General features: G+C 46.8%; 1 pseudogene across 1 annotated transcript; it reads right to left on the bottom strand.

The window, feature by feature from the left end:
* Positions 1 to 10,409: 10,409 nt before the first annotated feature.
* Positions 10,410 to 11,616, bottom strand: LOC100615320 (V-type proton ATPase 16 kDa proteolipid subunit c-like; annotated as a pseudogene). The gene has a single exon (XR_127831.6). The product of XR_127831.6 is annotated as a V-type proton ATPase 16 kDa proteolipid subunit c-like (transcript).
* Positions 11,617 to 14,508: the final 2,892 nt, after the last annotated feature.

The following is a 14,508-nucleotide window of genomic DNA, read 5'->3' as shown; positions in this document are numbered from 1 at the left end:
GCTTGGTTGTCCAGGCTGGAGTGCAGTGGTGCAATCTCGGCTCTCTGCAACCTCCGCCTCCCTGGTTCAAGTGATTCTCCTGCCTCAGCCTCCCGAGTAGCTGGGATTACAGGCACTCACCACCGTGCCCAGCTAATTTTTGTATTTTTAGTAAAGACAGGGTTTTGCCATGTTGGCCAGGCTGGTCTTGAACTCCTGACGTCAGCCGATCTCCTCGCCTCGGCCTCCCAAAGTGCTGGGATTACAGGCAAGAGCGACGGCACCCAGCTACTATTTGTTCATTTTTGCTGTGGTTGCCTGTGCTTGTGGGGTAGTACTCAAGATATCTTTGCCGAAGTGGGAGGATTGCTTGAGCCTAAGAGTTCAAGGCTGCAGTGAGCCCTGATCATGCCACTGCACTCCAGCTTGGGTAACAGAGTGAGACCCTGTCTTAAAAAATAGATAAATAAATGAAAATGAAAATAAATTTAAAAAGCGCTGCTTTTGTGATTTCTTGATCGGAAAGTTTCTCCTAATAGCACTTTCTTTTTTTTTTTTTTTTTGAGATAGGATCTTGCTCTGTTGCCTAGGCTGGTGTGCAGTGGCAGGATCAGGGCTCACTGCAGCCTCAACTTCCTAGGCTCAAGCCATCCTCCCACCTCAGCCTCTGGAGTAGCTGGGACTACAGGTGTGAGCCACCTCACCTGGCTAATTTTTCGTATTTTTTGTTGTAACAGGGTTTTGCCATGTTGCCCAGGTTGGTCTAAAACTCCTGGGCTCAAGGGATCCCCCCACCTCGGCCTCCCAAACTGCTGGGATTACAGGCATGAGCCACTGTGCCTGGTGCACTTTCTATGTTTTAATAAATAGTAGTGTAATAGAGGGTGCCGCTTGACCATCCACATGGCTTGAACTTTTCGCTGTGCCCAGCACAATAGTATTAAGTGTCTGACAGTTCTGATTCCTCTTGTGGTAAGCCTTGCTGCTGTCCTTGTGTAATAGGCCAGGATAGCTGGGGACTTATCCTGGGAACAGCCCTCAGATGAATGACTCTCCAGAGTTAGTGAATAAATAGCTCAGCTCCTTCACCCAAGACAGGATAATTCTGAGATGTGTTTCCCCCAGGGATTTCCTTCTCCAGGGTGGAAGCTGGTGTAATAGCACAGTCTTGTGGGCCGCCTTTCCTTCCTGTACCACTTTGCCACCCCTCCACGGGTGTTATCTGAATCTCTCCAATTAACTACTTTCACTCCCAGTTTAGGGCAGTGTTTTTAGTGTCTCTCAACCTTTTTTTTTTTCATTATCACCCCCCCTAAAGAGCCTATTTTAGACATTTATTTGTTTATTTATTTATTTTTGAGACAGGGTCTCACTCTGTCGCTCAGGCCGCAGTGCAGTGGCGCGATCATGGCTCACTGCAACCTCTGCCTCCCAGGTTCAAGGGATCTTCCTACCTTAGCCTCCCAAGTAGCTGGGACTATAGGCATGTGCTACCATCCCCGGCTAATTTTTTTTGTATTTTTGATAAAGATGAGATTTCACCATATTGTCCAGGCTGGTCTGGAACTCCTGGCCTGAAGTGATCCGCCTGCTCTGGCCCCCCAAAGTGCTGGGATTATAGGCGTGAGTCATGGTGCCTGGCCAGATCTTTTTGTTTTGAAAAGATAGGGGCCACACAGATTTCACATTGGGACTTCTTTTTCCTAGTTATGCCCCTGGGAAGAGGAATAGAAAATGAAGAAAGTTATGGAACATTGAAAGTAGAGGGTGGCAGAGGCCGGGCATGATGACTCACACCTGTAATCCCAGCACTTTGGGAGGCTGAGGTGGGCAGATCACCTGAGGTCAGGAGTTCGAGACCAGCCTGGCCAACATGGTGAAACCTCATCTCTACTAAAACTACAAAAAATGAGTCAGGCATGGTGGTGCACACCTGTAGTCCCAGATGCTAGGGAGGCTGAGGTACAGGAATTGCTTGAACCCAGGAGGCAAAGGCTGCAGTGAGCCAAGATTGTATCGCTTCACTCCAGCCTGGGCAACAGAGCGAGACTTGGTCTCAAAAAATAAAAATAAATAAAGTAAATAAGGGCCAGGTGTGGTGGCTCATGCCTGTAATCCCAGCACTTTGGGAGGCCGAGGTGGGTGGATCACCTGAAGTCAGGAGTTTGAGATCAGCCTGGCCAATGCGGTGAAATCCCGTCTCTACTAAAAATACAAAAATTAGCCAGGTGTGGTGGCAGGTGCCTGTTGTCTGTGAGTCCCAGTTACTTGGGAGGCTGAAGCAGGAGAATCACTTGAACCTGGGAGGCGGAGGTTGCAGCGAGCCAAGATCACACCACCACACTCTAGCCTGGGCGACAAGAGCAAAACTCCATCTCAAAAAAAAAAAGTAGATGTCAGTAAAGAGTACTGGATTCCTTAAAGAGCTATCTCACTGAAAACAACTATAAATGCTAGATAAAATATATCAAAATACTTGTAAAAAGACATCATGGAGCTGCAAAGAGAGTAAAGAATATGTGGATGTGGGCGGAGAATTACTCAAGTGCCAAGGCAAGAGGCTGAAGGCACAAACTGTTTCAGTATAATAAAAAAAGTTAAAATAAAAATGGTTATGATACAAATTAGATATAGAGATGATCATGGACATTATCAATCATTAGTACAAAGATTATTAATCATTAGCTTTTAATATTACTCTTTGTTGTATTACTAATATAACCAAAAAATAACCAGCAGGTATAGAGTCAGGTGCTGAAGGGACATTGGAAGAAGTAACCAAGAAAGCAAGAGGTGAGCCCTCTGTTACGCCCACATAAGGGCCGCTTGAGGGCTCCTTGGTCAAGCGGTAATGCTAGTGCCTGGGAAGGCACCCATTACTTAGCAGACCGTGAAAGGGAGTCTCCTTTCCTTGGAGGAGTCAGGAAACACTCTGCTCCACCAGCTTCTTGTGGGAGGTTGGATATTATCCAGGCCTGCCCATAGTCATCCAGAGGCTTAAACCCCTCCCTGTGGTGCTGTGCTTCAGTGGTCACGCTCCTTGTCCACTTTCATGCTCCTCCCATACTCCTGGTTCCTCTTTAAAGTTCTTAGACGGTAGCGGTAGAAAAAATAGTGAAAGTCTTAAGTGCATAGAAGAAAACACTGACGTATGCTGCCTTCCCTCTCTGCTTCAGCTACCTATAAGGGAAGGGCTCGCTGTCCTATAACCACGTGACTTACTTGACCTTATCAATCACTTGGACGACTCACCCTCCTTACCCTGCCCCCTTGTATTGTATACAATAAATATCAGTGCACCCAGCCATTCAAGGCCACTACGTCTCCGCGTCTTGGTGGTAGTGGTCCCCCAGGCCCAGCTGTTTTCTCTTTATCTCTTTGTCTTGTGTCTTTCTTACGATCTCTCGTCTCTGCACACGGGGAAAATACCCGCTAAGCCCCGTAGGGCTAGACCCTACATGTGGAGATCAAAAAAAAATTTTTTTTTTTTGAGACGGAGTCTTGCTCTGTTACCCAGGCTGGAGTGTAGTGGTACAATCTCAGCTTGCTGCAACCTCCACCTCCCGGGTTCAAGCGATTCTCCTGTCTCAGCCTCTGGAGTAACTGGGACTACAGGCATGCACCATCATGCTCGGCTAATTTTGTATTTTTAGTAGAAACGGGGTTTCACCATGTTGGTCAGGCTGGTCTCGAACTCCTGACCTCAGGTGATCCACCTGCCTTGACTTCCCAAAGTGCTGGGATTACAGGTGTGAGCCACCACACCCGGTGGAGATCAAAATTAATCCAGAGATGTGAGCTAATTCTTTTTTTTTTTTTTTTTTTTGAGGCAGAGTTTTGCTCTTGTTGCCCAGGCTGGAGTGCAATGCCACGATCTTGGCTCACCGCAACCTCTGCCTCCCGGGTTCAAGTGATTCTTCTGCCTCAGCCTCCTGAGTAGCTGGGATTACAGGCACGCGCCACTGTGCCTGGCTAATTTTGTAGTTTTAGTAGAGACGGGGTTTCTCCATGTTGGTCAGGCTGGTCTCAAGCTCCTGACCTCAGGTGATCCATCGGCCTCAGCCTCCCAAAGCACTGGGATTACAGGCGTGAGCCACTGCGCCCGGCCAATGTGAGCTAATTCTAAAACTGACTTTGTTGTGGGGCTGGGAGGTCTCTTGAACTCTTGTAACCTTGAGTTTCATTTTAATGGCACTGGAGAGAGGAGACAAGAAGGCAGACAGAAGCCCAAATCTGAGGCTTCCAAAGGGTGGAGTCTACTGAGCCCATCTTCAGTGTAAGAGTATGCTGTGGTCTGAATGTCTGTGTTCCTCGCTGTGGTGTTACGATATTTGTTGGTTTTCATCCACGTTCCTGGCTCATAACTCCCACAGCCCTTGTTCTGGTCTTTCGTTATAATGTTGGGTGTGTTGGGCCTCAGGGGCAAGCCTCCGACCTTCTCCTGCCCACCTTCCACTCGAATGTCTCCCTACCTTTCTGACTGTGGGTCTTAAGACCTTCCGAAGAGAGGGTCCTGCACTGTACCGTGGGGGAAGGAATACTGTTGTCATGAAGCTTCCAAAAAAACCCCAAAAAGGCCCAGCAGCCCTGGAGTCAAAGCCGGTTCCCGGCCCAGTCCCATCCTGAAGCAGCCTGCCTCCCCTTTCCTTTCAACATGACAGATGCTGCCATGTCCTTTGCCAAGGACTTCCTGGCAGGTGGAGTGACCGCAGCCATCTCCAAGATGGCAGTAGTGTCCATCAAGCTTTTTAAATTTATTTTTGTTATTTTATTTTATTTATTTATTTATTTTTGCTCACTGTAACCTCTGCCTCCCAGGTTCAAGCCATTCTCCTGCCTCAGCCTCCCAAGTAGCTGGCATTACAGATGTGCACCATCATGCCAGCTAATTTTTGTATTTTTAGTAGAGACAGGGTTTCACCATGTTGGCCAGGCTGGTCTCAAACTCCTGATCTCAGGTGATCCACCTCCCTGGACCTCCAGTGTGCTGGGATTACAGGCGTGAATCACTGCTTACCACCTGACTTCTTAATGATGACAATGAGAGCTGGAAAACAATGGAATAATAGTCTCAGCTGGGCGTGGTGGCTCACACTGTAATTCCAGCACCTTGGCAGGCTGAGGTATCGGATCACTTTAGGTCAGGAGTTCCAGACCAGCCTGGCGAACACTGTGAAACCCTGTCTCTACTAAAAATACAAAAATTAGGCCAGGCACGGTGGCTCACACCTGTAATCCCAGCACTTTGGGAGGCCGAGGCGGGTGGATCATGAGGTCAGGAGATCGAGGCCATCCTGGCTAACACGGTGAAACCTCGTTTCTACTAAAAATACAAAAAATCAGCCAGGCGTGGTGGTGGGTGCCTGTAGTCCCAGCTACTTGGGAGGCTGAGGCAGGAGAATGGCGTGAACCCAGGAGGCGGAGCTTGCAGTGAGCCAAGATCGGGCCACTGCATTCCAGCCTTGGTGACAGAGTGAGACTCTGTCTCAAAACAAAACAAAACAAAACAAAAATTAGCTGGGCATGGTGGCACACATCTGTAATACCAGCTACTCGGGAGGCTGAGGCAGGAGAATCACTTGAGCCTGAAAGGCAGAGGTTGCAGTGAGCCTAGATTTCTTTTTTTCTTTTCTTTTTCTTTTTTTTTGAGATGGAGTCTCACTCTGTCACATTCCAACTGTTTTTTTTTTTTTTTTTTTTTTTTTTTGAGATGGAGTCGCACTCTCTTGCCCAGGCTGGAATGCAGTGGTGCGATCTCAGCTCACTACAACCTCTGCCTCCCGGGTTCAAGCGATTCTTCTGCCTCAGCCACCCGAGTAGCTGGGATTACAGGCACCTGCCACCACGCCTGGCTAATTTTTGTATTTTTAGTAAAGACAGGGTTTCACCATGTTGGTAAGGCTAGTCTCGAACTCCTGACCTCAAGTGATCCACCCGCCTTGGCCTCCCAAAGTGCTGGGATTACAGGCGTGAGCCACCATGCCCGGCCATAGTGAACCTAGATTTAGACACCGCACTCCAGCCTGGGGGACAGAGCAAGACTCCATCTCAAAAACAAACAAAAAAATTGTCTCACTGTGCTGAGGGACAGTAACAACCTATTAGCAAGAAATGGGTTTCTGATAAAGCAGAAAGAATTAATTTAATAAACCCCAAACAGTCAACCTAGTATTGTATACCTTATAAAAATGAACTTTCAAAATAAAAGGTGATGTTTAAAGATATTTCCAGACATAAAACCATAACAGTTTTTTTTTTTTTTTTGAGATGGAGTCTCGCCCTGTTGGCCTGGCTGGAGTACAATGGTGTGATCTCGGCTCACTGCAACCTCCGCCTCCCAGGTTCAAGCGATTCTCCTGCCTCAGCCTCCCAAGTAGCTGGGATTAGAGGCGCGCACCTCCATGCCCAGCTAATTTTTGTATTTTTAGTAGAGACAGGGTTTCACCACGTTGGCCAGGCTGGTCTCAAACTCCTGACCTCGTGGTCCACCCACCTCGGCCTCCCAAAGTGCTGGGATTACAGGCGTTAGCCACCGCGCCCGGCCCATAAAACCAAACAGTTTTTACACAAATACTAAAAGCATTCTAAAGGATGAACTTCAGAAAAAGGGAAAATAATCCTTGGGAAGGAGACACATACAGGAAAAAATAGTGAGTAGGGACATTGATAAATATGTAGCACATTTAAACAAATGTTGACTTATACAAAAGAATAATGACATTTATGGTTTGGCACAGAGGCTCATGCCTGGAATCCCAGCACATTTGGGAGGCCGAGGCCGGCAGATCACCTGAGGCCAGGAGTTTGAGACCACCCTAGCCAACATGGGAAAACCCAGTCTCTACTAAAAATATAAAACAGCCGGGCATGGTGGCCCACGCCTGTAATCCCAGCTACTTGGGAGGCTGAGGCAGGATAATCGCTTGAATCCTGGAGGTGGAGGTTGCAGTGAGTCAAGATCGTGCCACTGTACTCCAGCCTGGGGAACAAGAGGGAAACTCTGTCTCAAAAAAAAAAAAAAAAAGAAAAAGAAACATTTGAAGAACACAGTGATATATTTTAAAAAGAGCATTGGCCTGGCGCAATGGCTTATGCCTGTAATCTTAGTGCTTTGGGAGGCTGAGGTGGGCAGATCACCTGAGGTCAGGAGTTCGAGACCAGCCTGCCGAAGATGATGAAACCGCATGTCTAATAAAAATACAAAAATTAGCTGGGCACCGTGGTGGGCACCTGTAATCCCAGCTACTCGGGAGGCTGGGCAGGATAATTGCTTGAACCTAGGTAGTAGAGGTTGTAGTGAGCCAAGCATGCTACTGAATTCTAGCCTGGGTGACAGAGTGAGACTGTCTACAAAAAAAAAAAAAAAAAAAAGATCATTGCACCCAATTATTACATAAGACACACTTTTATCCCCCCCAAACACATGTGGAATATTGACCACAGGACAACTGGCCACAAACTAGGTCACAGAGCAAATCTCAAAGATTTTTTTTCTAGATTTGGTATTGTACATGTTATGTTCTCTTACTACAATGTAACTTTTTTAGATTTATATTTTTTATTTCTGTATTTTTGTTTTGTTTTTATAGAAACAGGGTCTCACTGTGTTGCTCAGGCTGGTCTCGAACTTCTTAGGGTTATACCCTAGAGAAACTTCTGCACAATGAAAGATACACACAAATGTGTTTTTTGTTGTTGTTGTTTTGAGATGAGGTCTTACTCTGTCATCCAGGCTTGAGTGCAGTGGCTCAATCACTGCTCACAGCAGCCTCAATCTCCCAGGCTCAAACGATCCTCATGCCTCAGTCATGAGTAGCTGGGACCACAGGTGCACACCACCATGCGAGGCTAATTTTTGTATTTTTTGTAGAGGCAAAGTTTCACCATGTTGCCTAGGCTGGTCTTGAACTCCTGGGCTCAAGTGATCCTGCCTTGGCCTCCTAAATTGCTGCGATTACAGTTGTGAGCCACTGCATCCAGCTACAAATGTTGAAAGAGCTCTATGCATGAAAGTTTAACTCTAGAAATCACCCATATATCTCCTGGCAGAAGAATGTATACTATGTATATTCTATATATGACAATGAACTATAGCTACATGTAACATGTGTGTCTCTTAAAACATGTTGACTGAAAAAGAAGCAGATCCCTGAAGACCATCTACACAGTAACATACAATTGTTGTAAATCTCAAAAACATCAAAAATTTGTTTGTAGGAAAGCACTTAATGATTTTTATATGAAAAAGAAAAAGCTGGCTGGGCACAGTGGCTCACGCCTGTAATCCCAGCACTTCGGGAGGCTGAGGTGGGCGGATCACTTGAGGTCAGGAGTTCAAGACCAGCCTGGCCAACATGGTGAAACCCTGTCTCTACTAAAAAATTAGCTGTGTATGGTGGCAGACACCTGTAATCCCAGCTACTCAGGAGGCTGAGGCAGGAGAATCGCTTGAACCTGGGAGGTGGAGGTTTCAGTGAGCCGAGATCGCGCCATTGCACTCCAGCCTGGGCAACAAGAGCCAAACTCAGTCTCAAAAAAAAAAAAAAAAAAAAAAAAAGGAAAAGAAAAAAAAAAGAAAAAGCTAAGGTGTTCAGATTAATGGTGACCTCTTGAGTGGGAGGGAGAGTGCATTAGTCAGCTCTGGCTGCTATGACAGAATTCCATAGACTGGGCAGCTCGAGCAACAGGCATTTACTTTCTCACAGTTCTGGAGACTAAAGTCCAAGATGAAGGTGCCAGCAGGGTTGGTTTCTGGTAAGGCCTCTCTCCCTGGCTTGCAGATGGGTCTTCTCACTGTGTCCTCACATGGCCTTTCCTCAGTACTGGCTTGGGGAAAGCTCTAGTCTCTTCCTTTCCTTTTATTTTTATTTTTATTTTGAGACAGGGTCTTGCTCTGTCACTCAGGCTGGAGTGCAGTGGCAAAGTCTCAGCTAACTGCAACCTCCATCTCCCAGGCTCAAGCAATCCTCCCATATCAGCTTCCCAAGTAGCTGGGACTACAGGCATTCGCCACCATGCCTGTCTAATTTTGTATTTTTTGTAGAGAGAGGGTTTTGCCATGTTGCCCAGGAAGGTCTCAAACTCCTGAGCTCAAGTAATCCCCCCGACCTTGGCCTCCCAAAGTGCTGGGATTACAGGTGTGAGCCACTGCACCTGGCCCCTTTTCTCTTTTTGTTTTCTCTTCTTTCTTTTCTTTTCTTTCTTTCTTTCCTTTTTCTTTCTTTCTTTCCTTTTTCTTTCTTTCTTTCTCTCTCGCTCTCTCTTTCTTTCTTCTTTCTTTCTCCTTCCTTCCCTCCCTCTTTCCCTTTCTTTCTTTCTCTCTCTTTCTCTTTCTTTTCTTTCTGTTTTTTTTTTTTTTTGAGATGGAGTCTTGCTTTGTCGCCCCAGGCTAGAGTTCTGTGGTGCAATCTCAGCTCACTGCAACTTCCACCTCCCGGGTTCAAGCAATTCTCCTGTCTCAGGCTCCTGAGTAGCCGAGACTACAGGTGTGCACCACCATGCCCAGCTAGTTTTTTTGTATCTTTAGTAGAGACAGGGTTTCACCATGTTGGCCAGGCTGGTCTCGAACTCCTGACCTCAGGTGATCTATCCGCCTTGGTCTCCCAAAGTGCTAGGATTACAGGCGTGAGCCATCGTGCCCAGCCCCTCTCTTTCCTTTCTTCCTTCCTTCCTTCCTTCCTTCTTTCCCTCCCTCCCTCCCTCTCTCTCTTGCTTTCTTGCTTTTCTTTCTTTCTTTCTTTTTTTGTTTTGAGACAGTGTCTTGCTCTGTCACCCCAGGCTAGAGTGCAGTGGCGTAATCTCGGCTGATTGCAACCTCCGCCTCCCGGGTTCAAGCAATTCTCCCGTCTCAGCCTCCTGAGTAGCTGGGACTACGGGCATGCGCCACCATGCCCAGCTAATTTTTTTGTATTTTTAGTATAGACAGGGTTTCACCATATTGGTCAGGCTGGCCTCGAACTCCTGACCTCAGGTGATCTGCCCGCCTCCGCCTCCCAAAGTGCCGGGATTACAGGTGTGAGCCATCCCGCCCAGCCTCTCTTTCTCTCTCTCTCTCTCTTTCCCTCCCTCCCTCCCTCCCTTCCTTCCTTCCTTCTCTCTCTCTCTCTCTTTCTTTCCAGGTTGGGGTGCAGTGGCATGATCTTGGCTCACTGCAACCTCCACCGCCTGGATTCAAGCAATTCTTGTGCTTCAGCCTCCCGAGTAGCTGGGATTACAGGCGCCTGCCACCACACTGGCTGATTTTTGTAATTTTTGTAGAGACGAGGTTTCACCATGTTGGCCAGGCTGGTCTCGAACTCCTGACCTCATGCGATCCTCCCACCTCGGCCTCCCAAAGTGCTGGGATTACAGGAGTGGGCCACCACACCTGGACAAGAAAAACGGTATAATTTCGTTATTATAATAGCATTAATGGTTATTTCTTTTTTTTCCCCCCAAATCCGAGAACTTTATTGGACAGAGCTCCGTGCAGGGCCAAGGGCCCGGTGGCGAGGGCAGCTCCATCCAGGAGGTCTCAGCAACAGGAGCCCACAAGGCCACACTCTAGCTAAGGTTATAGACAGCTGGGAGACCAGGGCCTCTCCGCAGACGCGGGAACAGGCCAGATCTTTATAAATAAACATCCAGTGAAGAGAAATGACAACTCTAAGTCATCCGAATACACAGAGCACTCTAGGGGGTGGGGCACCGGGGGCCTGGAGGGGCGATGAGTGGACCCAGATGTCCATGGCACGGGGCGGCGTGGGGAGTGGGGTGGGGGCAAGGCCAGGGCAACAGACAACCGGCACTAGGACGCTGCGCTGCGCATGTACAAGATCAACTACTGGGGGCCGCGGTCCCGTGCGTGTGTGTCAGGCTCTTCGTTCTGGAATGAGGAGGGGTGGTTTTTACATCATATTCGGTGGCTGGTGGGCTCGGAGAGGGGCTACTCTGTGGAGAGGATGAGGGCAACGACGAGACCGTACAGGCCGAGCACCTCGGGGAAGATGAGGATCAGGATCATGCCCATGAATAGTCGGGGCTGCTGGGCCGTGGCTCGCACACCGGCGTCCCCCACGATGTCTATGGCAAAGCCGGCTGCCAGGCCGCTCAGGCCCACGCTCAGGCCGGCGCTAGCTGGAGGCAGCTCCTGTAGAGGCTGATGTCGTCATTCGGGGAGCTGGCGATGAGGACTGTCACCACCAGGCCATAGATGGCGATGATGCCAGCCGTGACCACCGGGATGATGGACTTCATGATCAGCTCCGGCCGCATGACAGACATGGCCGCGATGCCGGCACCGGTCTTGACCGTGCCATAGGCAGCGCGCGGGGCGCTGAAGACCATGGCGGCCGAGGCTGCCATGACGGCGAAAAACGAAGCATACTCGGGGCCGTTCTTGGACTCGGACATTGTCTGCGGGTGGGGAGGGGGCAAGCTCTGCGGCCGAGGCGGAGGCGAAGACCGGGGCGAGGCCGGGCCGGGCGCGAAGGCGAGCACGCAGGCGGCGGCGAAGACGATCAGCATTAATGGTATTTCTAAAGAAGAAAAGTGAACCATCCTTGGTTCCGCTAACCTCTTCTATTATCTCTATAATAGATGTCTCGCATCTAGACTCACATCCAACATGGTCCGGAAGCAGGAAGGAGCCCTCCCTTCTCTGACAGATTAATTACTGCTTCCTTTGCAGTCCACTTTTCTCTGCTTGTTCATCGCCATATCTTGCCTTGATTCGTACTTGAAAGGTTTGGCCAGAGACATTTCTGATGTGTCTGTTCTTTTTCTCTTACTTTTCTGGGTAATTTAACGTGCTGGGGATGCGAGCACGTTAAATTTCCATCCATTGAAGCCATTCTATTTAGGGCCACCAGGGGGCATCCACAGACTTGCTATGGGCTCAGCACCGGCCTCCTCGTCGTATTTACAACCTCAAGGTCATTTGAGGAGAAAGAGGTGCCTGACTAATCGGGTTATCCTTGTAGAGCTATTTTTAAATTTTTGTTTCTGGTTTCTACATTAAATCTTTCTTCCTCTTCTTCCCTCTGATTTTCTCTTGTCTGCACGTGTGCTTCTAAGAGGCTCTCTGTGATAGCGTCACAGTCATCTACATCCTATTTCCTGCAGGACAATTGTCTTCCAATTTTTATTTTACTTTTTGTAGGAGGTATGAGTCCTCTGGTTGTCTGAACATCCTCTTTTGGAAAAAGCAAAACAAAAGGAAACAACTTCAAAAGTGGCAGCAATTCTTTTCAATGTCCTTGATGATAAAGAGTTGAAATCCTTTCATAATCCAAAGCTATTATAAGCCAACACTGGCTGTTAGAAGAGTGATCACTTTGGGTAATATTGTTTTTGACCCAAAATGCTGTGTGACTATAGTATAACAAGAATGTTTCCCCATATGGCTCAGGACCTGGCTTTTGAAGTCACTCCCATTTGGAGTCCAGACTTGAGCTGAGCAATGGAATAAGTGCTTTGTTTTCCAAGGTGACTGTTGGATGGGAAAACTCATGTCTTGTTGCTTAGTTCTTACACCTCCTCTGCCTGTGGAGACTATTCCTCTGATTTACATAATGATTTGGAGACCTTGAAGAGGAGTGTGTGGGTAGTGAGTCTAGTGTAGGGGAATCAATGCACATAAGGGAAGAAAGGAGATTCTGGATTAGAGTTTTGACCCACTTGCCACCAAGAGCTCACAGGCTTCATATTCTAATCATGAAACCCTTTTTGGTATTAGGTGGACAGGAATTTGATGACAAGATTGGTTTGTTCTCTTTTTTTTTTTTTTTTTTGAGATGGAGTCTTGCTCTGTCGCCCAGGCTGGAGTACAGTGGTGTGATCTCAGCTCACTGCAACCTCTGCCTCCTGGGTTCAAGTGGTTCTTATGCCTCAGCCAGCCTCTGGGAGTATAGCTGGAGTTACAGGTGCCTGCCACCATGCCCAGCTATTTTTTTTTTTTTTTTTGTATTTTTAGTAGAGATGGGGTTTCACCATGTTGGCCAGGCTTGTCTTGAACTCCTGACTTCAAGTGGTCCACTTGCCTTGGTCTCCCAAAGTGCTGGAATTACAGGCATGAACCACCACACATGGCCTTGGTTTGCTCTTAAAAGCCCTTGTACTTATGCACAGGCTGTTCTGAGAAGTAAGATTATTGGATCTTTGGGAATTTTAATGCATTTTAAATTTTAGGGTGGGTGAGGTGGCTCACACCTGTAATCTCAGCAATTTGGGAGGTTGAGGCAGAAGGATTGCTTGAGCCCAAGGAGTTTGAGACTAACCTAGGCAACACAGCAAGACTCCGTCGCTAAAATTTTTTTTTTGAAAATTGTAATAGGTATAGCTAAATTGCCCTTCCAAAGGGCTGTAAAACTTTACACTCTAAAGAAAACAAACAACATTATTAAAAAGTGAGCATGCTGGGCATTGTGGCAGGTACCTGTAATCCCAGCTTCTCAGGAGGCTGAGGTGGGAGGATTGCTTGAGAATAGTAGTTGGAGACCAGCCTGGACAACATAGATAGATACTGACTCAAAAAGAAATAAAAGCAGGCAAAAGTGCTGAACAGACACTTCACCAAAGAAGATATGCAGATGGCAAATAAGCACATGACACATGAAAAGATCAAATGTCATTAGGGCACGGCAAATTCAAACAAGATGCGGCTACACACCTATTACAGTGGTTAAAATCCGAAACACTGACAATATCAAATGTTGGCAAGGACATGAAGTAAAAATTGCTGGTAGGAATGCAAAATTGTACAGCCACTTTGCAAGACAGATTGGCAGTTTCTTACAAAGTTAAACATAGTCTTACTATATAATCTAGCCATTATGCTCCTAGATATTTACCCAGATGAATGGAAAATTTTTCACCAAAAACCTGCACATGGATGTTTATAGCAGTTTTATTCATAATTGTCAAAAACTGGAATCAACCAGGATATTCTCTGATAGGTGAAGGGATAAACCGTGGTACATCCATGTGATGAAACGTTATTCAGTGATAAGAAGAAATGAGCTATTAAGCCGTGAAAAGATACAGGAATCATTAATCACATATATTGCTAAGGGAAAGAAGCCAGTCTGAAAAGGCTACATGTTGTATGATTCCAACTGTAAGATATTCTAGATAAGGCAAAACTATAGATCTAGACGGTGGTTGCCCAGGGCTGAGGAGTGAGGGAAGGAGGAATGAATAGGCAGAACACGGCAGGTTATTAGAGTAGTGGAAGTATTCTGTATGATACAATAATGATGAATACATGACATTATGCATTTGGCAAAAGTGACAGAATTATATGCACAAAGACTGAACCTTAATGTAAACTATAGACTTTAGTTAATAATAGTGCATCAATATTGGTTCATTAATTGTAACAAATGTACCACATTAATGCAAGATATTAATTAGAGGAGAAACTGGTTGGGGAGATGGAGAATAATGGGAACTCCCTGTATTTTCTGTTCAATTTTTTTGTAAACCTAAAACTACTGTAAGAAATAATCCATTAATTAATAATAATAATAAATGTACAGATTCACCAAGAGT

The sequence above is a fragment of the Pan troglodytes genome, chromosome 5 (assembly GCF_028858775.2).
Source record: "Pan troglodytes isolate AG18354 chromosome 5, NHGRI_mPanTro3-v2.0_pri, whole genome shotgun sequence".
Taxonomy (NCBI): Eukaryota; Metazoa; Chordata; class Mammalia; order Primates; family Hominidae; genus Pan; species Pan troglodytes.
This window is presented reverse-complemented; position numbering and strand designations above follow the sequence as displayed.